At 37.0% G+C, this 25,571-nt stretch overlaps 1 protein-coding gene across 28 annotated transcripts in view; it reads left to right on the forward strand.

Moving 5' to 3' along the window:
* The window catches only part of PTPRD (protein tyrosine phosphatase receptor type D), a 2,247,062-nt gene that overhangs the window by 561,393 nt on the left and 1,660,098 nt on the right, over positions 1 to 25,571 (forward strand). For all 28 annotated transcript variants that reach the window (XM_053572732.1, XM_053572883.1, XM_053572736.1 and 25 more), the window contains exon 3: positions 21,299 to 21,370. The gene's annotated coding sequence lies outside the window, so the exon portion shown is untranslated. The remainder of the gene's footprint in view (positions 1 to 21,298; positions 21,371 to 25,571) is intronic.

A 25,571-nucleotide genomic window follows, 5' to 3' on the forward strand; every position in this document is an offset into this window, starting at 1 on the left:
AAGATATTTATTATTGCAGATACTGGTATTAAGCAATGAACCTGATAGATGAGATCTCAGGCTTCACAGAACATCCCATATCCTGATAAAAGGTAAATAACCATGTTAAAAAGTGAGTTTGTGATAAGCACTATAATCATGTTATGATAAGTGCCAAAATAATTTATTAGTTTCTGAGACAGGTCATTCTACCCTAAGATAAGGCTTGGCTAGCTATTTCATGCCAAAGTCTTTATCAAGCGTAAACATTTTGCTATTTTAGGTAAATATGAAGACTTGGATTATAAGCCGTGAAAGACAGGGGCAGCCACAGAAGCCATAAAGCCAAGCTTTCCACCAGGAAGCATGGGGTCCTTGCTGGAATCCATATAAGCAGATCTGCTATACACATTTTATAAAAAAGAAAAATATTCAAATTGAAACCAAACCTACTTGGTATGCAGTGGTCTCTATTAAGGACACTTAAAGATTCATATGTAACTGCAGAATGTTACAGCCTGAAAACGATGAGGATCCCTCACATAGTATATAGTACCTCGACTTTCTTTTCAAAAGAGTTCCCTCATTAACTCTGTGAACAACAACCCGAAAGCTTTTGCAGCATTACATCACTTGATATAAAAAGGGAACCTGATTTAAAGTGGAAAAAGGAACAGATGGCAAAGTGTGTTCTACACACATATATAAGGGTTTTTCTTTTTCTTTTTCTTCTTTTTTTTTTTTTTTCTTTCTTTTTGCCAGGGAAACTGCTTCTCCTTTTAATCCAGTTCAGTATGTTCTAAAGCAGCTACTATTTCTGAAAGCATTGAACATGCAGGGCCAGTTTCTAAGTATGGAGGAGCCACAAGAGGCAGGAAGAAAATGATGTATGTTAAATGTCCTGGGAAAAACAAGGAGGCTGCACTAGGTGATTGCAAAGATCCCTTCCAGCCCTCACACTCCACGCCTCCTTTTTCTGCAAACACCACAGAGAAGTGGTACCAGAATCTGTTCAGGCTCCCAGTCTACATCACTGCTTTTTCCTCTAATGTTTCGCTTTTCTCATTTCTGTTACGCCACCTACATATTAAGCATTTCACCTTTTTTTCTCAACCCTCATTTTTATCCAGTTCAACGACTGTAGGTCTCTTTTGGTTGTGAACTAACCTACTCTGCTCATATGACATCAACTCCCTAATCACTCAAGTGGAACAGTTCAAGGCATCCTAATCTTGAATAATCATCCTACCATCACAGCCTGCTTTTTCTGCTCACTGAGAGTTTTATAAGATTCAGATGTATCTGGGAGGCTTACAGTATGAGTTAACTTAAGTTGTTTGCAATTTAGTGAAAGAAAGACCTGAAAATAGGATTTATTTGGGGGAAGGGTGACGATTGCTGGCCAACATTTGTTTCCTGAATGGCAAGGATATTGAGGTAAGAGGGTTAAATACAATAATTGAAGGTTATGGGAAGTTTTTTACTTGCCTTTGTGAATGCTAATGGTCCTAGATCTTCCTTTCCTGTAGGTTTTTTTCCTCACCAGTTTCCAGGGTGGTTATCAGTAGTGCGTGTTAATGAAATCAGGAGTATAAAAGATGGGAACCAGTCAATGGAAGAGTCAGAATCCAAGATATGGCGTGAAACTTGAAACCAAAATAAATACAAATGTAAAGGCATTAAAAAAAAAATACTAGAATAAATACAAATGGCGGAGGTGGGGATGGGGTTAGTTCAGAAGCAAAGGTAGAAGATTATATAAGAAGCGAGGACCCAGGATTTATGCAAAAATCAAAGGTCCCTGTGAAGTATGCACATAAACTAGGTAAGGGACCCATAGGCAGACCAGAGGTCGTAAGACTAGAGAATACTGAGTACTTACGGGCCATAACTGAAAGAAGTTGTAAGAATTTAGGAAGAAAAGGGCAGCAAGTCAGAACAAAGAGTATAAAGGACATGAGGACTGAGGTTAAGGCCAGTGGTAAAACAAAGCAGAAGGCCAAGAAACTAGTCAACACCAGATGTTAGAAAACAAGGCAGTGGAATGGTGGAAAACTGGTCTCACACAGGAAACCTTGTGTGTGTTTCCTGAGTGCAGCAGAAAATAGATGGCTGGATTCAATACCAGAACTAGCACACAACTTAGAGGCTGCGAATACATGGTTAGGAAACAGGGATGTTTATTTTATTGTAATGGGAATTATCATAAAATAGGATTACTTGGCAATTCTGCTGGGAATATATGAAAATGAGTAAGATAAGGTGGGTAGTGAGATAAAGCTAATATTTCTGTGCAAGGCTTTTAACTATGCTTGCAATAATTTCAAGAAATTAGTAGTAATCTTTGGTAGAGAGTCAAAACAAGATTTTGGCAGGGTATAAGCGTGGGAGTCACAGTAGCAAAAAAGTATAAAAGGTATTTGGGCAGTGTTGAAACCGAAGTCCGGAGATGCTAAACGTCAAACAAGAGGAGGTATTTTCCTCGGTTGCATTTTATAGAATATGGTTTGCTCTGAAGAATTTTATTTCCTCAAAATAATAAAATAATGTAAATAACAGTAATAAAGATCCAGCAATCATTGCATGTTTAATAAAGGCCAGGTATGTTAAATCCGTTATAGGCACTATCATACAAATATTATATATATATCATTAATAATTTATAATTACATATATACCTTTCTATAAGAGGCTGGGCATAGTGTCTAATGCCTGTAATCCTATACTTTGGGAGGCCTCCTGATTGAGGCCTGGAGTTTGAGACCAGTCTGAGCAAAAGCAAGACACCATCTCTACAAAAAGTAGGAAAATTGGTCATGCATGTTGGTATGTACCTGTAGTCCCAGCTGTTCAGGAGGCTGATGCATGAGAATTACTTGAGCCCAAGAGTTGGAGATGATAGTGCTCTTTTACGATGGCACTACACTCTACCCCAGACAACAGATGAGACCCTGTCTCAAAAATTTTTTCTTCACAAGAACCCTGTAAGACAGTTGCTATTATTATCCTCATTTTATAGATGAGGAAACCGAGATACAGAGAAATTAAGATAGGAGCCCAGGTTCACATATTTATTACAAGTTTGGAACAGGGACTCACACACAATTGTCACTTGGGCGTAGTCACGTCTTCAGACATTGTAAATTTATGCTCAAATGGACCTTAGGTAGGTTGCAATATTCAAACATAGGTAAGCTGCCTCCTGAGGATCATTCCTTATAGAACAAGATAACAAAATATATCTAAGTAGTAAAAGCCTCATAGTAGCAAAATGTCCATGGCATTTACATTGAATTAACAATCATCACGTATATTTGATTTGTTTGTTACCAATAAATCATTTTAGTGGGGATGTCTATAGTTGTTGTTTATAGAGTGTATAAAAATAAAACTTTTCGTATGACAGGTATAGTGGTGTTTTGACACTAGCAGAATTCTTATGGTATTTCTATTTTGGAACAAAGAAGCCATTTGGAAGAACTAACTTGTCTTTACGGTAGAAATATTATCCAGAATAACAGCATGTACTTGTTCATCTTCATTAATTGAGTGGGGAATATTAATTGCTCTCTGAATGCAATCATCCATCATGTAATTTCAGATAAATGGTGCACGTTGGATTGATTATATTTTTCTGTGAAACAAATGGCTGCACAGTTGTAAGTAAATAATATCTATATTTAGATACACCTTGTTTTCTGAGAAATGTTGAAGCATCTAGAAGCAACATTTGGTATAGTTTCACATTTTTTGTTCTGATTTTCACGTTGCCACATATTTAAAACAATTAACTTAGGGCAGCACCTGTGGCTCAAAGGAGTAGGGTGCTGGCTCCATATACTAGAGGTGGCGGGGTCAAACACAGCCCTAGCCAAAACTGCAAAAAAAAAAAAAAAAAATCAACTTAAAGAATTTTGAAACAATATTATAAAGGTGAAATATTTTACAATATTGGTTGTAATTTAAAATGCCTATATTTTTCCAAATCCTGAAACAAGTTTGAGTGCTATGGTTGTAATTTAATAGTTTCCCAGGTTCCTTAGAGGAGTATAAGAAATTTATCCAAGATAAAAGATTAAAATCTAAAGATATAATTTTGTCTAGCAACACCTTATAATTTCTATGTAAAACTGAGAAAATAATTACACAAAACAAAATATAATATAAAAATTATGACTGATGTATGTACTTTAGCATATTTATCTGTAATCACTAATGAAGCCATCTAGAAAAGGCATTTTATGATGTTCATTGGTAATATTGACAAATTAGTTGATCATTAGTAAAATCCAGCTGTTGGAATACTTTTGTATGACATATCAAAATAAAGGCACATATTATTTTGTAATCTAATATACAATACTTCACATTTTATGATTTATTAGTACTAAAAGGACATCCTTCTTGAATTTAGAAACGAAGAGAACCATTGATAGATTTATATTATTTTAATTTAATATTTTCCCAATATTAACATGTCATATATATATTATAGAAAATAAAAAACAGTTAACCTGGGATATGATACAATTCTGATTCCTGCAGAATAAATGAAGGTAGCTCCTTTGAGAAATCATTTGATGGAAATAAATATTTCTTACACAACAGCACAGACTAGTGGTGATGCTTCTGTAGCTAATGTGTGCTTTATTCTGTGGCATGAAGTAGTCCTCTGTATGTACAGTGAAATTGTATTAAGCAAGTTATATATTTAAATAATGATTATAATATAATATAGCTTTATAGAACACAAGAGTACATTAGCTGACTAGTTTATTAGCACTATTTTGCAGTTACTCCATATTGCCCAGAAATTATTTTCAAAATGATGAGTGAAAAATATACACACAAATGCTATGGAAGATAGTGCATATAAAGAACATTTTGTTGTGAAGATGGATATTCATTAAATCTATATTCTTGTTTGAAAATTGTGCTATAATTAATCTTTTTCAATTGAAGCTATTTTTCATTCAGAATAAACACAGATACAGATCATATTATAGCCACTTGTTATAGATGCCAACTCTCTTGTCCCAAGACTCTCACCTTGTATGAATTCACTCTATTTGGTGCTTTTCTCATATTTAAGCATTGTTTTCCCCAGTTTTAGTGTTTCTAATTGTTGATATATTTCCCCAAATAATGCTTTTATACTTAAAAAACTTCTGGACAAATTTGTACTACCTGGGCCAAAGAAGAGTTAATGTGAATAGAAGAAAAGGATGAACAACTTAGTTCAAAGATGATGGTCAGACCTCATTTTTGCCTGTAAAACTTGAATAAGTGCATAAAGTTCATTCCCAAGATGCCTAACGAGACATTCTTGAGTTCAGAGAAAGTAGAGTCTGCATTATGCAATAGATTTACGTAATTGTTAGTTGATTGTTAATGAAGTGAATCACTGATAATAGTAAAAGGGAGAAAGATTACTAAATAGCCCCCAAATAATTAGTGTAGCGGGTAAGAAGCCAAGGATAATTTAAAAGTGTTTGATTCTCATAAAGGAAAAATCAATCCTATAATTTCTGAAACACTTGTGTTGGTCTATGACTTACAACAATAATTTTAATTTGGATTCTAGTCCCAGATGTATTACTTACTGTGTCTACTATTCTGAGAATATTTGACCATCTCCCTGAGTTTTAATTTCCTAATATGTATATTTGGTATGGTTTCAATGAGCTAATAGTGTTCTCTTGATGACTAAATGTGTTAATGGATAAGAATGCTTAGGTCAACACATTGAAAGCAAATTATTTGATTATTCCAAGAGATAGATTCTCAGTCTGAATCTGTGGCTATTTTGTTCTCTAATTTATTTACACACCTATGCAACTATGTTGCTATTTTGTTTATTTGTTCATGCTTAATTTCTTTTTATGCAGAAAGATCCTTAAGTACCAACACAGTCTGATCCACTTTTATTTCTAAAAACATATTCTCCTGGGATATGGAGCAAAAGTACTAAGCAAGAAAACAACTTTATTGCTGTACTTTTATTTAATATGAAGAAAATTCAGTAGCATAATTTATATCTTCTAAAATTTGATGATAATTTATTATGCCCTCTTTATTATTAAATCACAAAGTATTATTTTAAGGAAAAACTCTTAGACATAATTCTATTATTTCTATTAAAATATACTCACCAACACAATTATAGGGAGCACACCCATTCTATATTGTCGCAGTTCTGGTGTGTTATGAATGACTTCCACAGTAGATGGCTGGGGAGTCGAATGAGAAAGAAATTTCTTTGATTACTTTCATGACTTTCCTGGGACTTACCTCTCTTTCACATTGAAGACTCTCTTTCAATAGAGAGATGTTTAAGGTTTAAATATGTGTCACAAATTCTGAACTCTTGTCCCTTCTTACATAGCATTATAAATAACTAGTAGTCAAAATAGAAGAGTTAATTTAAATCGCATTGTCACAACTTATGATCAAAATATTTCTTTTAGAACGATAATAATTACACATACTTACTCATTTGGATGCTTGTCCTACTGAAGACAAAAAAGCATTTGTAATTTTGGAGATGTGGGTAGGCAGAGCCTACATGAACAGGTCAAGTAGTGATTCTGCAGCACCAGGGGCTTCATACTCATCTCGAATGTCTCCTTAGAAACATCACATTTGACCTTTTTTCTTACATATTTTAATCTTCAGGTGTGAACCATCATATCATCTTATTTTGCATCACAGTCTACTCTGAATTGCAGATCTAAGCTATAAAACATCTTAGAAAAATGTACACATTCCCTTTGCACAAAATTTTATGAACTGTGTTAGAAGGTTCATGGGCACTCCAAATTAATCCTTGCATCCTATAAGGTTCACTGAGAGAATGTCAAAATCTCTCTGCTATTGGATTTTCCACCTCTCCCAGTTGGTGATTGCCAACCTATGTTTTCTATAATACTTTCCAAGGATACATTAGTACATTAAAAGAGGTTTCTATGGTTGGAATACAAAAATGGCTTTCTTCCTCAATTATAATTGTCATCTTAAGTAAAGCAATGGATATATTACTTTTCAAACCTAGTGCAGGGGTATCCAACCTTTGTAATTTTCTGCTGTACTTTGGATGTATAAGAGTTGTCTTGGGCTGCAAAGCAAATACATAAAGAAAGCAGATTAGCAAAAAAGAAAAAAAAAAAGGTCTGTGCATCCTTTTTGTGATATCAAACAAAACATAGAAGCAAAAAAAAAAAGTTCTCACAAAATCAGCATGTAGGTTGAGTGATTTTAGTCACTTTAATTAATATTACAGTAGTTTTACAAGTTACAGATTATGCAGAAGTAATCTGATGCATATTTAACCCACATCGAAAAACATGTGATTTTGTATAGCCTCATGCTTTCAGAGCTTTATTATGCCTTAGATATTATCTGCCTCTCCTGCCCTCTGTTTGTGTAGGTGTGAAGCTAACTGAAATCCAGAAATAGCAAGTTAATTGCCCCTGTTTGATTTGTGTTAGAACTGAAATTAGAATTCAAGTATTCTCACTTGAATTCAGTGTTCTTTCTTTCCCAATCTCTTAGATTAAACTCTTCAACTGCTCACATGTATTCAAAGACTTTTGGAAGACATTATCCCTTGGGAATTTTATGTTTTCTGTTTGCAATAAAACCTTTTTCAAGATTTGAAAAGCTCTGGGTGGTAATCTGTCATTTAGATTTACCTAAGTGAGTTTAGATGGGAGAGGGACCATGTACCCCAGGGTTGGTATCAGTTAGATACACCCAGGGGACCTTCAGTCTCCTGTGCTTCACCTCTCCCCTGCCAGCTGCTTCTCCATTCTTTGTGTTTTGCTTTCCACAAACAGCACCATTTCTATCAGTTCCTTACCAATGCTAGTGTGTTAGAGAGGACCTGCTAATAGTTCCGCCTGCTACCTTTCCTGAGGATGAACAGCATCTTAATAAGGAGCCAGGCAGGAGGCAGGTGCAGAAGTGCTGAGGATGGGATTTCATTTCAGAGCAGGCATAGTAGCATTCCGGGTGCTCAGGAAATGGGCTGGCCCGAAAGCTTCTTCTTCTGCAGCTCCACAGAGCTCCCTGTGACTCAAGTTGGCAATCTGCGGTGCTTTAATAGATTACATTTAATAGATTAATCAACTCTCGGGATTCATCTCTGAGTCTTCTGCTCTCCCCATGCCTCTTTATGCTGAATCCTCTGCACTGCATAATGGTAGGGCAGAAATGGAACGAACTTTAAAATGCATGTAGAGAAATGACCCCTGTGGCAGCTAAACAGGTGATAGAGGGGTTAAATTCACTCTTATCTTTTATATGCCTACAGGGCCTCATTTGCTGGTGTTTAAATCTCGGAGAAAAAGCAGCAGAAAGTTTTAGTAGTTTGCTACCTCTGCTGCGGCATTCCCTCGGGGGCAGTGCCCTATTTCTTAGCATTATTCATTGTCGTTCTGCTTCTAAATAGCAATGCTTCTGAGGATGATTGTGTCGTACTGCAGACGCTGCTTGACTTGAGCTAGGGAGACATTCCAGAAATGCTGTCACTGAAGATGTACTTCTAAGAAGGATGTTATTTTGCCACGAGCAGATGAGATCATGCATTATATTTAGGATTCCTAGGGAAGGCAGCTGCTAATGGGTTACAGCACTGATCTAAACTTTATGTTTTATCTAAGTTGCATTAGCTTTCAGACATAACTTTTCTTTGCCATTGGTGAAAAACTTTTGTTGAAATGCTGAATCATTTCATGCATATGATCATTCAAATAAGTATAATTTCATAAAATTAAACCAATTAGTGACATTTTCATATCAGTGATACCCAGATTGCTGAGTTTTTTTATTTTTATTTATTTATTTTTTTTGCTCATGTTAAATTTTTTAGTGAATATTGTAGAGCCTGCAATATAACAAGGGTCCTTCCCCATTCCCCTATTTTATATACGATAATAAATCAAAAACTTGAATAGTTGCTCCAAAATATAACATGCTTATTTCAGTATTCCTGTCTTATTTAGGTTCCTAAAAATCAGGCTATTGACCTACTGAGAAAACAATTTTCTGTAGACAAGATCTAAATGTGTGGTTCCTGTAAGCCTGCTTTTCCTAGAAATCAATTACACCGAATTTCACATTTCTGTTTATTTATTTCTAGCACATTTAAATTTAAAACTGAAAATTCTTTAAGGACATAGTCTCAGTCTTTCACTTAGTTTCAAACTGTCTCAAGATATAACTATATATTGCTCAAACCACAAAGTTTTTTAAGGGCATAAAAAAACAAAATATCATTTACGATATATTTAAAAGCTGTTTTCTTTTACTAGTTGCATACTATGCTTTTGTGAGTTGTTTAAATATATTTTTTCTTTTAGAGAAAGTATGTCCTTTTTAGGAAAAATATATGTTTTTACATCCTTGTTTTTCAAAAACATTGAAATGCATTTACTTTAAAGAGATGGAAAACATTTTTTAAATGTATCGCTCTTCAAATGTATCGTTTTCTTCCTTGTGAATGAAAAACAATCTCACCCACATTGCAGTGAATTTTGTTAGCAAGAAGGTGTAGTAATACAGTAATAGCTTTTAAGCAGATGATCTAATTTTTCAATAGTGCATACTGGCACTTAGTGTTAAACTGAGATGGAAGAATACATTTCAATTAGATTAAATACCTTTAAAAGCAAGGTTTATTGGTGCTCGATTTAATTTGTATTTAATATCTTTTTGCTAGATTCTTTGTCTCACTTTTTTCTTCCTTTCATTTTTAAAAGAACCTTTCCTTACAAGAGAAGAAAATGTTAAAAAAACATTTTAGCCTATGACTACAGATGCGGAAAGAAGTTAGTTCTGTGAGCCCCATGAACAAGCCAATTTGTAGCCTCTGGTTGCTAAGTAGCTTGCTGCTGGTTCTCCCAACAGCCATGGATATGGATGTCTGCTCAGTTGAGAGGATCACTAAGGTTTGTTTGGGAATAACAATGGCAGATAAGCAGTGATTGCATCCCACATTCAGGGTAGTGACAGGTGGAAGTGATCTAGCTGCTTGTGTAATTGGAATTTTCATTATGTGGTCTAGGCAGAAGTGCATCTGCTCCTAGACTCCTTATTAGATGTGTTGACCAATCATTGAAGATGCTAGATGGCTATTTATTTAAAGCCACAACCAGCATATATAAAAAGTGTGCCAGTATTTCGAATTCAGTGACCTCAAACTCCACCAATATGGGAAGACTACGATTCTCCGTCATCGGGGGACTCAATTTTATTGATGCATCGAACCAATAAAACTTGTTAATCTCACTTTTTCCCCTAGTTTGAGTTCATTTTTTGTAGATAGAGTTTTGCCAAACACTAATTTTGCTGTTGTCATTCACTGTTTTTATTCCAATTGTATCCTCACTTTGAAGCAAAGCCCTTTGTTACTGAACACAGTGTGTATGCCTTTGTCATTCTGATTGCTATGCGCTTGAACTGAAGGCCATTTAGGAGAATGGTATTAAAGCTTCTGGATTTTTTCCTCAGAAATTAGAATAATTCCAAGTGTGAAGCTCAAATTTTAAATCACAGATGTCTCATATTCTTTGTTTTCTAAAAATAAAAAAAAAAAAACATCATTTTATTGATTACTTTTATCTCCACTATGATTCACATGATGGGAATTCTACCCAAATTAGGAGGCTAGAGCAGCAGTAAGGCTAAGAATTGATGTAGTGCTGATCCCTCTCTTCCTTACGTTTTTTCCCCCAGAATAAGAAAACTGAGGGCCAGCCTCAGTGACTTCCCTTAGGGCACAGATATAGATGATGTTTCCACCCAGGAGTTTAGTTTATAAGTAAATGTTTTTTATATAAGGAAAATTCCGTTCAGGTGGAAATTAACATGTGCTTGAATTCACAGTAGTAACATGGTTTACTTGTGAAACTTTCACCCATTTTCTATTTTAATTCCTATTTTGTCTACAGTTGATAGGGACTTGCAAGCCTTGAATTTTGGTAGAGAAAATTGATATAAGCCCTTCTTTTACATAACGTTGTTTTAGCATAGCATGAAAATAATTGGCTATGGGGACACGAATAATTTAAATGTCTTAGAATTTATAGAAGAAAAAAATAATAGTTGTGCTTCAGATTTATTTTCAGCTGATGCGAATGTGAGTTTTAAATTGTCAAAGTACAAATAGAATGGTCACTTTTATAATTTTTCTAAATTATTTCCAATTTTATTTGCAACTTAATCATAGTTTTGACAAACAGAATTTCTGTCCTTTCGGGAACTAAGCTATAAAAAAAGGAAGAGCTTTGCAACTGGGGACCTGTGCAAATGCCTTTTTTACATAGCCAGTTGAAAACTAATTAGGTTAACTTTTTTCATAATAATGCTTTTTTTTTTAACCTAGCCTAATCTTAAATGACACCAGAGTAAAGTGTTTATAATCAAGAACAGAGATTAAAGTTTATTGTTGGTGTAGGGGTTTTGTACAAAGGGCCATAATTGTTAAACCAATCAGGAGTCAGGTTGCAAAGTAAAGATCTAAAGTCAGAGCCATAGAGATGGAGGGAAGGAATGGATATAATAATATATCAACATTTTATACCCATAATCTAGAGAAATAACTGACTACAGCTCTCTGAGGAGAGGTGAATTAAAGAGAAATCTGAATTGACTCCAAAGCATCTGATATGCATAACTGGGCATATATGTATTATCAAGATAAGATAGTGAAGCGTGTAGCCAGTCTGTTCAGATTCCGGCTCTAATATTAATTGGCTGTATGAATTGGAGCAAGTAACTTTACCTCTTTGAGCACAAGTTTCTTCATCTTCAAAATGGTCATAATATCACTCTCCTGATATTGTAGAATAACTAAGATATTACAAGTGTCAGGTACAGAGAAAGTGCTCAGTAAATGTTACCTATTGTTTTTGTTCCCTGGAGAATACAGAAGCAGATTAATGCAATAAAGTGATCAGACATTTCACAAGTTGAATCAGAGGTGTCTTTAAGAAATCCAGTAGAAATGTCCAATAATAAGCTTGGGATATAAGTTTGGAGTTTATATATTTGGGATTTATCAAGTATAGGTTATTATTGAAACTTGTCTTTATGTGAAACCATAGTGAGAGATGTTATAGAATGAAAAGGGCAATGTATTAAAGGTAAAGTCATGAAGAAAAAAAAAACATGAAATACACAGTCAGTTAATTAAAAAAACATAACCAAAGTGATACCTAGAAAACCAGAAATAAGTTACATCATGGAAGTCAGGGAGAAAATGTAAGATGGTAACACTAGCAATAGAAGCACAGGTTAAAATGAAACATAAAATAAGTTAAATCTAAATCTTCATTGACTAGCAACTTGAGACACATCAGTGTCAGCAGAAAGCATCTCTAAGGAGGTGCATAAGGTTTATGAGAAGGTTTGGAAGCAGAGTCAGTGAAGATAAACTCCTTTTTGAGGAAGCAAAACAGAAAAGACTAGAGAAAATAATAGCTATATAGAATACAAAGCCCAGAAGGTTTTTGTTTTGTTGTTATTGTTCTTCTTTTCATTTAAGATTAAATATTTGAGCTGTCTTTCAAGTTTCCTTCCATGGAATTATTTTTCCATGGATATTGAAGTTGCAGTTTAACAAAACATCTCTTTGTATGCATGGTGACATCTTTTCCAACAAAATGAAGATTATTGCTCTCTCAAATATTAGTAGTCAATTTCCATGGAAAACTTGTCTTGACTAAATCAGTCCTTAAATGTAAAGTGAATATATCCCTTTATGTTTGCATGGAGTTCGTGGAATCCTGGCAAAATTTCGTGTTCGTGTGTGTGTGTGTGTGTGTGTGTGTGTGTGTGTGTGTGTGTCCTGCTGCTATTTGACATCTAAGCGTCCAGTTCACATGTCATGGGGGGCTATCATCTGAGTGTTACGGTAAGTGATGGTGTTATGCCCAAATCACAAAGTCCCCAAAGACCACCAGGGAGCCAATTCTGACACAAAAGCAAAAGAGCCATTTTATTGCGAGCTCGAGCTTGGGCTCCCAGGGACTCTGCTACAATGGATCCAAGCCAGGAGCCCTGAGCTCTGTAACAGGGGTGTTTTATAGTGTAGCACAGAAAAGTGGGCATATACAATTTAAACAAAGGGACTGCTTCTGAGTTGGCTGCCACTGGTCCTGCCATATGGCCCACTCCAGAAGGCAGTTTCTGATTGGTGGCCGATGACTCAAGGTGAAAAACTGGCAACTCACGGAGACTCATCAGTTTTGAACAAAATGGCTGAACCCTTAAGATGGCGTCAGTCTGGTTCTCTCATTCCCCCCTCTACTTGTAAATTGAAGGGCCCAATAATGGGCCCTACCCCAACATCTGCATCTCCATCATTTCTTGTTCTGCTAAGGGCCAGTATTGGCCTTTAAGAACTAACAATTGTACAGCTCCTACACATTCTCACAAATGTAATGAGTCTGTTGATAATACAGGGGCCTATGGTTAGGAGTAACAGTAATATCACCAAAGGTCCAGGTAATGCTGATATTAGCGTTGTTAACCAGGGGGACCAATTGAACAGGGATTCATACCAGCTCTGACCATTTTCTTTGTCTATTTTGTGCTGGTGTAGGCTTTCTTGGATAAGAACCATAGATTCTTTCACGACTCCTGAATGATCAGCATAGAAACAACATTCCTCCCCTAGGGCGGCACACAGCCCTCCTTGTTGAAGGAATAGCAAGTCCAGTCCCCTCCGGTTCTGTAAGACTACTTCAGAAAGGGAAGTTAAGGATTTTTAGAGGAGAGTAATAGATTTTTCTAATTGCTGAATATTCAGATCAATTGCATCTCGGAGAGCACCATAGTTTTTATCCTGGGTGCCAGTGTCCACAAGGAAATCAATCAGTGTCCCCTCCACTTTCAGGCTTACCCTGGGTTCAGGGAGGGGTGCTAAACCCTGACATCTCTAATCACTTAATCCCCCAATTTCTAAAATGTGGGTTTTGCCAAGGGGGGCGGGCTTGTTGGATCTCCACTTGGGACATTCTCTGGCCCAGTGCCCTATTTCCTTGCAGTAGGCACATTGGTCCCTCTGTAAGCGTCGGCTTCCCCCCTCCCAGGGTTTCTCCTCACCTTCAGCAGTTAGTCACTTCAGTTGTGCCTGCCAATCTTTTGGCTTGGCAGCTGTGGTGGTGAGCAGGATTTTAGCCTGCTCTTGAGTTTGTTTGGTCCAAGCATGGGACTGTTTTTCCTCTGGTGTCTCTCTGTTATTATAAACCTTCTTGGCCACTGCAAGCAAATCCTGTAAGGTTTTCTCAGCCAACCTATCTACTTTCTGAAGTTTCTTTCATATATCAGGGGCAGATTGGTTAACAAAAGCCATGATAACCACAGCCTTGCTACTGTCTTCCTCAGGATTCATGGGAGTAAAGGTATGGAATGCTTCCATGATCCTTTCTAGGAAGGTAGTGGGAGACTCATTATTTTCCTGCTGCACGTACCCTACCTTAGCCAAATTGGTCGGCTTACAGGCTGCTTTCTGGTGACCCCTCATTAGAGTCTGGCAGTAGACTCGGAGACTCGTCTGACCATCCCCTGTATGAAAGTCCCAATCAGGGCGGGTAAGGGGGAAGACAGCGTTAATCTCAGCAGGGTTAGTAGTCACAGCTCTGTTTGCACCCACGACCGACTTTTAGGCTTCCGAAAGAATTCTCTCCCTCTCTTCCGTAGTGAAGAGTACCTGTAAGAGCTGCTGACAATCATCCCAGGTAGGTTGATGAGTAAACAAAACAGAATCTAAGAGATTAACTAAGATACTAGGCTTTTCAGAGAATGTAGGGTTTTGCATTTTCCAGTTATACAAATTACTTGTGGCAAAGGGCCAGTAGTAAAGATCTTGCGCCCCAAGTGCATCTGAGGGGCTTGTGGCCCTCAGAGAAAGGACGGTCGAGTCAGCATTCGCCTCTTGCTGGGCTCGCTGCCTTTTGTACGGCGGACTTCCAGCGCCAGGTCTGGCTGCAGTCTCGACTTCAACAGCAGGCTCCCCAGCCACGGCCTCCCCAGGAGATGGAGAGGCAACCTGTGGAGGGGCAGGAGGATGATACAGAGGAGGACAAAAGAAATCCTGGTCTGTAACACAGGATAAAGCGGGGCAGAGGGTTTAGGTTTGGTGGATTTAGTGGATTTTTCAGTGAGGGGCTTCTCGCGCACTGCAAGAACTGCTGCACTGTTGTAGACATCATCTGCTGGAGGCAAAATAGTCTTTAGCCAAGGAGGGGGATCCTCCACCAGGTCCATCCAGGTGGTAATGTACAGAACCTGGTAGAGGTGACCAGTCTGTGGATGGTAAACAATGTCCTTAACCTGGAAAATAATGGGAAGGTGAAAGGTTCCCTCAGGAGGCCAGCTGACGTTGAAAGTTGGCCACTCACTGCTGCAAAAAGTGATAAGCTTTCTTCACCATAAGTCCTAAGTCCTGCACTCTGGACTTGAAATCTGAGAAATGGTCAAGGAAAAGGGAAAGAGGGGTTGTTTGAGTCTATGCCATATTACAATCAAAGTCAGAGTCGCCCTGTCAGGGCCAGCCACAACCACACAAAGACACCAATGAAACACACAGCATACAAAAGGACAAACCAGACAGACCGTCTGCGGAAACAAAACCAAAAGTAATCCAATGGTCTTTGTGCTGTGGGAGCAACTCACGAAACTGCCCGGGCACAAGAACCACTTCTTTCACACCATGCCCTGGGGAGTCCACTTCCCAGTCTGGTGGGATAACCTCTACAACATACACTGAGTTTCACACATCAGAAGAGGCCGGGACGTCTCCATGGCTCTCCTGGCTGGCAGCCTCCAGCGTGTTCACCTTGACTTTATGCCAACCACACCATTCACAGACCTTCAATCCCCAAAAGTGAACACGGTAGACAAGACAAACACTTACCACTTATTGGCTCTTCAGATCGGGGGTCCTCAGGGTGTCTTGGGGGATCCAGGATGAGCCCCCAGATGTTATGCCCAGATCGCAAAGTCCCCAAAGACCACCAGGGAGCTGATTCCGATGCAAAAGAGCCGTTTTATTGTGAGCTGAGTTTGGGCTCCTAGGAACTTCGCTACAATGTATCCAAGCCAGGAGCCCGAGCTCTGTAACAGGGGTATTTTATAGTGTAGCACAGCAAAGTGGGAGTATACAATTTAAACAAAGGGACTGCTTCTGGATTGGCTGCCACTGGTCCTGCCATATGGCCCACTCCAGAAGACGGTTTCTGATTGGAGGCCCATGACTTAAGGTGAAAAACCAGCAACTCACAGTGACTCATCAGTTTTGAACAAAATGGCTGAACTTTTAAAATGGCGTCAGTCTGGTTCTCTCAATGGAAGTGATGCTCCACAAGTAAATGGACTTAGAATGTTCATCTACGCTTATGAGTCAAAATCTTTAGGGACTTAAGAATGACCAGTGATGGGCAGTGCCTGTGGCTCAGTGAGTAGGGCGCCGGCCCCATATGCCGAGGGTGGCGGGTTCAAACCCAGCCCTGGCCAAACTGCAACAACAAAAAAAAAATAGCCGGGCGTTGTGGCGGGCGTCTGTAGTCCCAGCTGCTCGGGAGGCTGAGGCAAGAGAATTGCTTAAGCCCAAGAGTTAGAGGTTGCTGTGAGCCGTGTGACGCCACGGCACTCTACCCAGGGCGGTACAGTGAGACTCTGTCTCTACAAAAAAAAAAAAAAAAAAAGAATGACCAGTGATGTGTTTGGATATTTGGCCTCTTCAAATCTTTCGTCGAAATTTGTTCCTCAGTGATGAAGGTGGGGCCTGATGAGAGGTATTTGGGTTACAGAGGCAGATTGTTAATAAATGGCTGGATGCCCTCCTGTGATAACGAGTGTATTCTTGCTTTATTCACTTAAAACCTGGTTGTTTAAAAGAGCCCGACACCACCTCCTCCCTCCCTTGTTTCTTCTGCCACCATGTGACACACCTGCACCTCCTTGGCTTGCCAGATTGGAAACTCCCTGAAGCCCTCACCAGAGGCAGGTGCTGGCTTGACACTTCTTATATGGACTGAAGAATAAACCCTTTATAAGTAATCAGGCCTCAGGAACTTCTTCTATAGACATGCAAAATGAACTGGAACAGTGGGTGACACTCTGATTACCATGTAACTGTTAACAAACTACCCCCTGTGTGTCTCAGATGTCATAGAGAAAGGGATCTGCAAGGCTTCAGAAAGCAGATTCCATTAGTATATGCACACTTACAGCACTAACCTGCTCTGGGTTTTACTTAAAGAATTAATAAATTAGTACCTTTGTCTGGAATATCTAATATCACATTTATTTGGGCGATAGGCAGTGTGAGCAGCATAGCTGCATGCCAGTGTTGACTGTCTAATGGTAAAGCTAATTATATATCCATCTGAAGTGATCATTGGTAGGTCATATTCTATCTCATCATCTACATAGGCATGTATATCCTTCTACCATTTTAACACAAACAAGTGATTATGTGGGCTTTTTACTTCCTGAGCAAGGGTTGAAATTCACTGTCAGAAGCATGCTGTCCTGCTGTTATTTGCTCACTGATCTTTTCCTCTCCCAATATTTTCTGCAAAGGAAATTGTGACTGTTAATCAGGAAACTATTACTGAGAACTTTCATTAATAAGGAACTCAAGCTGTGAGAGTTGTGAAACTAAGATTTGGATTAAAGGAAATGGACTGTCACGTTGGTGTGGAGGTGTGTGTTAGCGATGGTGGGACTACAGGAAGGCTGAGGTGATGAGGGTCCTGGGCAGAGAGTGTGTGGAGAGGGAGACCCTGGTCTACTGGGATAGGGAAGAAGCTCCAGGAAGCAAGGCACACTGCAACGGGAGACAGGGCAGGAACTTCCGCTGAAGAAATGATTTAGAGAAAGGACTAGAAATTGAATGATCAGAGGTTATTACAGAAAAAATTGTAGAATGATAGAATTAGTTTTAGCTTTACCTGAAAATTAATGACACTTGTTTACATGATTATATTTCATTATTCTTTGTGAAGGCATTCATATCTATAATATGTATATTTTATTGGGTAATTAGATATATTTAATACTTTTTACAGAGTTCTTTTATTAAAAAAGGCTAAAAGACTTTTAAGAGAAGTGCATATTTTTTTTTATCTTTTCACTCCTTCCTGTAATTGTGTACCTTTAAAACTCTCAGAAACTCTTTTTTATTTTGTAAACAATTTACTTTGTAATTAGATCAGAAGATACACTGGGTGAGTTTTCCCTTTTTCCCTTGTCACATATCTCTTTAACGGCTGATGTTCAGAACATATTTAATAGTCTATTGTAATGTTCTAAGAAGATATAAAACCAGTGGCCTAGGAGTTTGTGACTTTGATGCTTACAGAATTTTTAAAAATGATTAATACACCTGGAGAATTCTGGATTGGCTTCTGAATTTTAAAGGACAAATCTTATGGGCTTAAATATGTATAGCACTATTTCCTCACACCGCCACTTGCTTATCTGTGTGTGTCTGTGGGTGTGAAAAAGAAAGAGAGTCATTTCTTTTTGTGAAAGCTAAATGCAAAATATTAAGTACCAGAAAATAAAAGTAATATGACACAGGAAAAAAAATGAAACAAAAATAAAGACTAGGAAAACTAGCTTCTAAAAGCAGAGAAAGAAATCAACATCTTCTAAAAACAACTTTTATAACATTGGGTATAATTCAACCTGCTTAAAACTAATTTTTCCTGAACTTTAAATGTGAAGGGGCCTATGTCCAAGTTAAATAAATTATTTAAATTTAATAAATTATGTTTGTAATAAGTCTGACAATAAGTTATGAATCATCTTACAGAACGAAAGAGTATCCCAATGCAAAAGTATTGAATATCACTATTAATGAATATTGCTTTTTTGTTGGAAAATCAAGAGCTAAAGGGCTTGTTTACAGAAATGTGAAGTTTATAGCACAAAAATCTCAAATTATATTCATGTCTTACAGATGCTGTATTTGTTAATAACAATATATATTATATTATTGTTAGTGATAATAGATATATTTATTATATATAAATATTTAAGATATTCAACAAGAGAGAAGTGAATGTGGAGATCTAATTGGAAAGCCATTTTAAATCCTATTGAAATTAAATTCCAATGTATTATAACAGATGCAGATGTTTGATATTGATGAGTTCTAATGGCCACATCCAAATGGAAATTCGGTTTTATATTTAAACTCCTAAATATAGTCCTGTATATGGATAATAGATGTTTAAATTTTTGGCCCATTTTTAAGAAAATATTGATCCTAAGATTTCTTGGGGTATGATGAGAGAAGGGTAGAAAAGTAGACTTCATTAGAAATTGCTATTAATACTTTTTATAAAAGAGTCATTTCTACATTTGATAATTTTCAAAATATCATTCTCACCCTTTCCATATGGCATTTTCTTCCCCTTATCTAGTGTACGTGATTTGTAGACTCCAGTAGCATCTTGTTGTAGCTAGAGTGACAGGCTCCGAATCAGACTGCCTGCTTTTCAGTTCCAGGTCTACCACTTTACTGATGAAGAGGTTTTGTCTAAGTAACTGAAATTCTCTTTGCCCCAGATTTCTCCTCTGAAAAGAAGGGAAATCACCAGTAAGTACCTTCTACTTCATTAGGTTGTTCTGAAACGTAACAAAATGTATGTAAGGAACTGGCACAGAGTAACTACTCAATAAATGTTATTTTGTTTAGGTTCTGATAAATTCAGCAGAAGATTATAGTAGCACCTTGTAGGATTTTAATTATAACAATTCATTAACATCATGTGAAAAAATAGGAGTTTGGATTTTGTTTTCTATTAGTCCTAAGCAAGAATTTTTGCTCAAGTTATACAGAATAGCAATTTCGTCCTTTGAAACCAAAAGTCATTTCTAGAATAGCCAATGAAGATTTTGACAGTGACCATTTCAGACGTGAGTAGGTAGAGCTAAAATCCTCCAATTAACATATCTATATAATCTCTGCTAAGTAGGTAAAATTCTACTAGATTTTGAACAGACAGAGAATATAGAACAAGGTTGTTGAACTAAATATTTAGTTGAGGAAATAAACTACATGTGTGGAAAAGAAGTGTGAAAATACGTGTTGGAGTGTGTGTTAGTACTAGAACAAGCCTATCATACACTGGAAATATGAAAGCAATGGGTGGCTTTATGGACTAGGTAGGATTAGAGCTTGGTTTAAAAAGCAAGAGTACATTGTAAGATAAAAGAAATGTTGGATGCGTACGTGTGTGGAGGAAAGGGATCATATACCATGATGAACCTTGACAGTTTATTCCTTTATGATGAGTAATTGACAAATTGTTACATATTCATCTTTGGACCTCAGTGTAGATGACCAATTTGTCCTTAAGCATTTCATTGTCCCATTAGGTCTTTTTTGCACAATTAAATATTATATCCATTAAAAGTGTAATTTTAAGTGAAATTTTTTAATTATGAGTGACTTTTCTTTGAGTTGTGCTCATTTCATAAATAATCAGCTATTGACTTCCATTCTCTCTATTAAAATATACTAAAGTTTTTATGCACGTTATTTATGATGGTTATAGCCTCATATATGTTATGTTTACTACTATGATGTTAATTTGAAAATTGCCAACTGTCCCAGAGTACTGCAGTTGCATAGATAAGGGAAAAGAGTTCTACAGATAATAATCATAAAATGAGAGACAACGCTTTGAAAGTCTCTGGGAAAGAAATACAGATTTTTACTAAATAATCAGAAGTATGACATAAGAGGAAAATGTGAGTGGTTTTTTGTGTTATGAGAAAGAGAAACAGAAACAGATTTCAAATCTCATATAAAAATTCACATTATGTTTTAATACATTGTCATTTAGGATAACGGTTTATGATACATCAACAAATTAATGTCCTTTACCATAAACTTTTATATCAGAGAAAGATTTTAGGATTATATATATTCTATAAATATTATGGGCTATAATACTTTACATGAAGGGAATACTATAGATTCCTGTTTTAAGATTTTTTTTTTATTGTTAAATCATAGCTGTGTACATTTGTGCAATCAAGGGGTACAATGTGCTGGTTTCATATACAATCTGAAATATTCTCATCAAACTGTTCAACGCAGCCTTCATGGCATTTTCTTAGTTATTGTATGTAGACATTTGTATTCTGCATAAGATATTTTTAATGCTAATGTATTAATTTCATTAAAGTGACAATTTTTACTGCTTTCCCTTTTTATCTGATAAACTGGCTTATCTGTAGCATAATAACTTTCATAAAATGTGAATTAAATGGTACCTCCCATTTTTCCTTTCAGGGAAATCTTGAGGAGTTTGACACTTTTCATCCTCCAGCCATTAATCATCTTGTTGGGGGAGGCCATACACTGGTAAGTCTCACTCCTTCTAATTTCATTTTTTAAAATTCAGTTTAGTAAATTCTGAGACTTGTTTTAAATGTACATTTAACAATATTAAAAGAATATCAACATCACAGCTTGAATTACAAAATGATTTTTAAGAAACAAAACTCGTAATATTATTGTTTTGTTTTTTAATTACTCTAGTACTAGTAATGCTATTAAAATCTGTAGCTATAAAATCAAGATTATGTAATAGAATGGAAAGTACTTTTTTAATTATAAAATAGTGCTAATATTGCTTATAGGTGATTTTTATTATATTTTATTTATTAACATCTTGGCCCATAAGAAACAGTTGAATGAGCATATATCAACCTCAAAGAGATCTAAAGCTGTAGTCAAAAAAACTAATATATTCTACCAGCATCAAAAATACATAATACTGGGCTGCGCCTGTGGCTCAGTCGGTAGGGCACCGGCCCCATATACCGAGGGTGGCGGGTTCAAACCCGGCCCCGGCCAAACTGCAACCAAAAAATAGCCGGGCGTTGTGGCGGGCACCTGTAGTCCCAGCTACTCGGGAGCCTGAGCCAAGAGAATCGCTTAAGCCCAGGAGTTGGAGGTTGCTGTGAGCTCTACCGAGGGCCATAAAGTGAGACTGTCTCTACAAAAAAAAAAAATGTAAAAAAAAAAAAAAATACATAATACTTTTCATGTTGAATTGAAATTTTAGAGGTGAACACTTATTATAGATGAACTTTGTCATAAAAATAAATATGTAACTTTTTGCTTCAATATATTATTTCTCTGCTACCAATACATTAATATTTATTTCTTTTTTTTTCTCTTTGTTTTTTTGAGAGAGTCTCACTTTGTCATTCTTGGTAGAGTGCCAGGAGCTTGCCCCAACACCTGGCTATTTTTTTTTAGAGTTTGGGTCTCATTCTTGCTCAGGCTGGGCTCAAACCTGTGAGCTCAGGGCAATCCACCCATCTCAGCCTCCCAGAGTGCTGGGATTACAGGCATGAGCCACCACACCCTGCCAATATTTCTTGACATGTTTTTGAACAACCCTATCCTCCACTCACCATCATGTCACTGTCTCTCTCTCTCTCTCATCCTCTCTCTCTTTTACTAGTTTAGGGAACACACATACATACACATGTTCACATACTCTTTAAAATATTGTGACTATCACACGTAGGTCACCATTAGTGAATTTGAACTTTCCCAATTCATCTAAACTACAATCTCTGAGGCACTTCTCCTGGCCTCATCTCTGATTACTGGAAGCTTTTGATAGGAAGCCTCATAAATTAAAAATACTACCTTTTCCCCTCCTGCTCACTTGGAGAAGGGCAAGTCTAGCCTCAGTGATTCTGCTCTTGGAAATTTATGGGAAGCAGATGGTAGGCTGCAGATCCCCCACCCCTAACTTAAGGCAAAAGCCAGTCATTTTGAATCTGTCGTGGCTTGGACTATGGCTGTACCTTTGGCTTTGTAACTTCAACTGCAACAGTTTGACTAACCACAGACTTCCCTTCCCACACCCACAAGCAAAAGCCCAGTTATTTTGAATCTGTTGCAGCCAAGATTTAGGTTGAAACCGAGGCTCTTTAATTTGTTTGAGGGTGGGGCTGGCACTTGGGATGCAATAGTAAGGCTCGCTCCCTGGGAGCTGCCTCTGGTCTGGGAGCATCCCCTGGAGGCCCCATCCCCACCCCACAACACCTTACCTGGAGATAGTAAGACCATTGTCTGTCAGGGACCCTCACATGTCCCTCATAAGGGAGCTTTGGGAGGCTGTGTGCTATAAAGGCCACAGGAATAAGCAACAGCTCATTTGAACAGTCAGTGGTGAAGGAGAATGGCAAGTTCCATATCCTGGGGCATCTGAAATTGATTTCAACCTGCCAGTTTAGTTTTCAAACACATCCCCTAAGTAACACCTCAGGAACCCCAACTAGATTATCTTTCAAGAACAATTTAGGGACAATCTAACATTCCAGCTTAATAAATGTAATAAATATACAAATAAACTGAAAGTACATATGAGGAGGAATCGGCACAAGAACTCTGGCAACATGAAAAATCAGAGAAGAACAGCTCCCCAAAATATCGCAAGGGAGAGACAAGTGAAAATATCATCCATAGGGAAATTGTTGAAATGACAGAAATAGAATTTAGAATATTGATGGCAAATAAGATGAATGGAATTGTGGAGAAGAGGGAAAATAAATCTAAAAGGAAATTCAGAAAAGGTCTCAAGAAATCAGTAAAATTACATACAAAATCACCAAGAATTTGGACATAATTAAGAATAATATAACAGAGCTAAAAGAATTGAAAGAGGCATCAAGGAGGTTCAAAACACAGTAGAGAGTCTCAGCAACAGAGCCGAACATAGAGAAGAAAAAATTTTAGAAATCAAAGACAAAACTTTTCAACCAACCCAATTATTCAATGCAGTAGGAAAAAAGGGGAATAAAAGCAGAACTTTCTTTGAGAGAGATATGGGACTATACCAAATACATGAATATTTGAATCAGAAGAGTTTCTAAAGGAGAAAAAGAGAGTCCCAAAAGCATGGAAACTCTACTTCAAGACATCATGGTCAGGAATTTCAAAAGCATTGGGAGAGACCCAGAAATTCAGATATGGATAGTTATAGAACCCCAGCAAGACTCAGCTAAATTCAGATAGTGGATAGTTATAGAACGCCAGCATGACTGAGGTAAAACAAAGCAACATAGCATCTCCTAGATACATTGTTATTAAGTTGAACAAAGTCAAAATGAAAGGGAAAATTCTGTAAGAAGCAGGTATAAGCAACTTCTAACCTACAGGGGAAAAAATATCAGGGTTATAGCAGACTTTTGGTTGAAAGAGCCAAGTAATAGGGCAGGATACTTTGTGTCAGGTGATTAACAGTCAAGCTGAAAATCAAATCAAAGACACAATATCCTTTACAGTAGCTTCAAAGAAAATGAAGTACCTGGGAATACACCTAACAAAAGATGAGAAGAATCTTTAAGGAGAGAACTATGATGAAACCCTGAGAAAAGAAATAGCAGAAGATGTTAACAAATGAAAATTATACCATGCTCATGGCTGGGAAGAATCAACACTGTTAAAATGTTCACACTATCCAAAGAAATCTACATGTTTAACTCAATCTCCATCAAAGTACAAATGCAATACTTTGAAGAATTTGAGGTTGCATATGGAACCAGAAAAACACCCCAAATAACCTATGCAATTCTAAGAAATATAAATAAATCTGGAGGCATCATGTTATCAGAATTCAGGTTATAATAGAAGTCTACAGTGATCAAAACAGCATGATAGCAGCACAAAAATAGAGATATTTATCGATGGACTAGAATAGAGAACCATGAGATGAAATCAGCCTTGTATCACCATTTGATCTTTGGTAAACCAAACAAAATAATAAACTGGGGGGAAAGAATACCTATTCAATAATAGTGCTGGGAGAACTGGTTAGCCACATGTATTAGACTAAAACTAGACCCACACCTTTACCACTTGCAAATTGACTCTCACTGGATAAAAGATTTAAGACACTAAACAATAAAAATTCTAGAATAAAATGTGAGGAAAACTCTTGACAGTATGGGCCTAGGAAAAGATGTCATGAAGAAGAATTTCTTGGTAATTGCAGCAACATCCAAAATAAACAAATGGGACATGATCAAGCAAAAAAGCTTCTGCACAGCTAAGGTTACAACAAGTAAAGCTAAAAGACAACCTTCAGAATGGGAGAAGATGTTTGCATGCTACAAATCTGACAAAGGGCTCATCACTAGAATCTACAAAGAACTCAAATTAATAAGAAAAGATCAAACATTCCCATTTATAAGTGGGCAAGAAATATGAACAGAATCTTCTCTGAGGAAGACTAAAGACTTCTCAGATGAAAGGCTAAAAAATATCTGAAAAGTGCTAATTGTCCCTAATCATCAGAGAAATGCACATTAAAATCACCTAGAGATATCACCTAACCCCTTTGAGAGTAGCCCACAAACAAAGCTCCACAGCTTCAGATGCCGACGTGGATGTAGAGAGAAGGGAAAACTTTTACACTGTTGGGGGGATTGCATTCTAATACAGCCCCTTTGAAAAGAAGTATGGAGAATCCTCAAAGACCTTAAAGTAAACCTTCCATTTGATCCCACAATCCCATTACAAGGTATCTACCCAGATGAAA

The sequence above is a fragment of the Nycticebus coucang genome, chromosome 2, assembly GCF_027406575.1.
Source record: "Nycticebus coucang isolate mNycCou1 chromosome 2, mNycCou1.pri, whole genome shotgun sequence".
In the NCBI taxonomy this organism is placed as follows: Eukaryota; Metazoa; Chordata; class Mammalia; order Primates; family Lorisidae; genus Nycticebus; species Nycticebus coucang.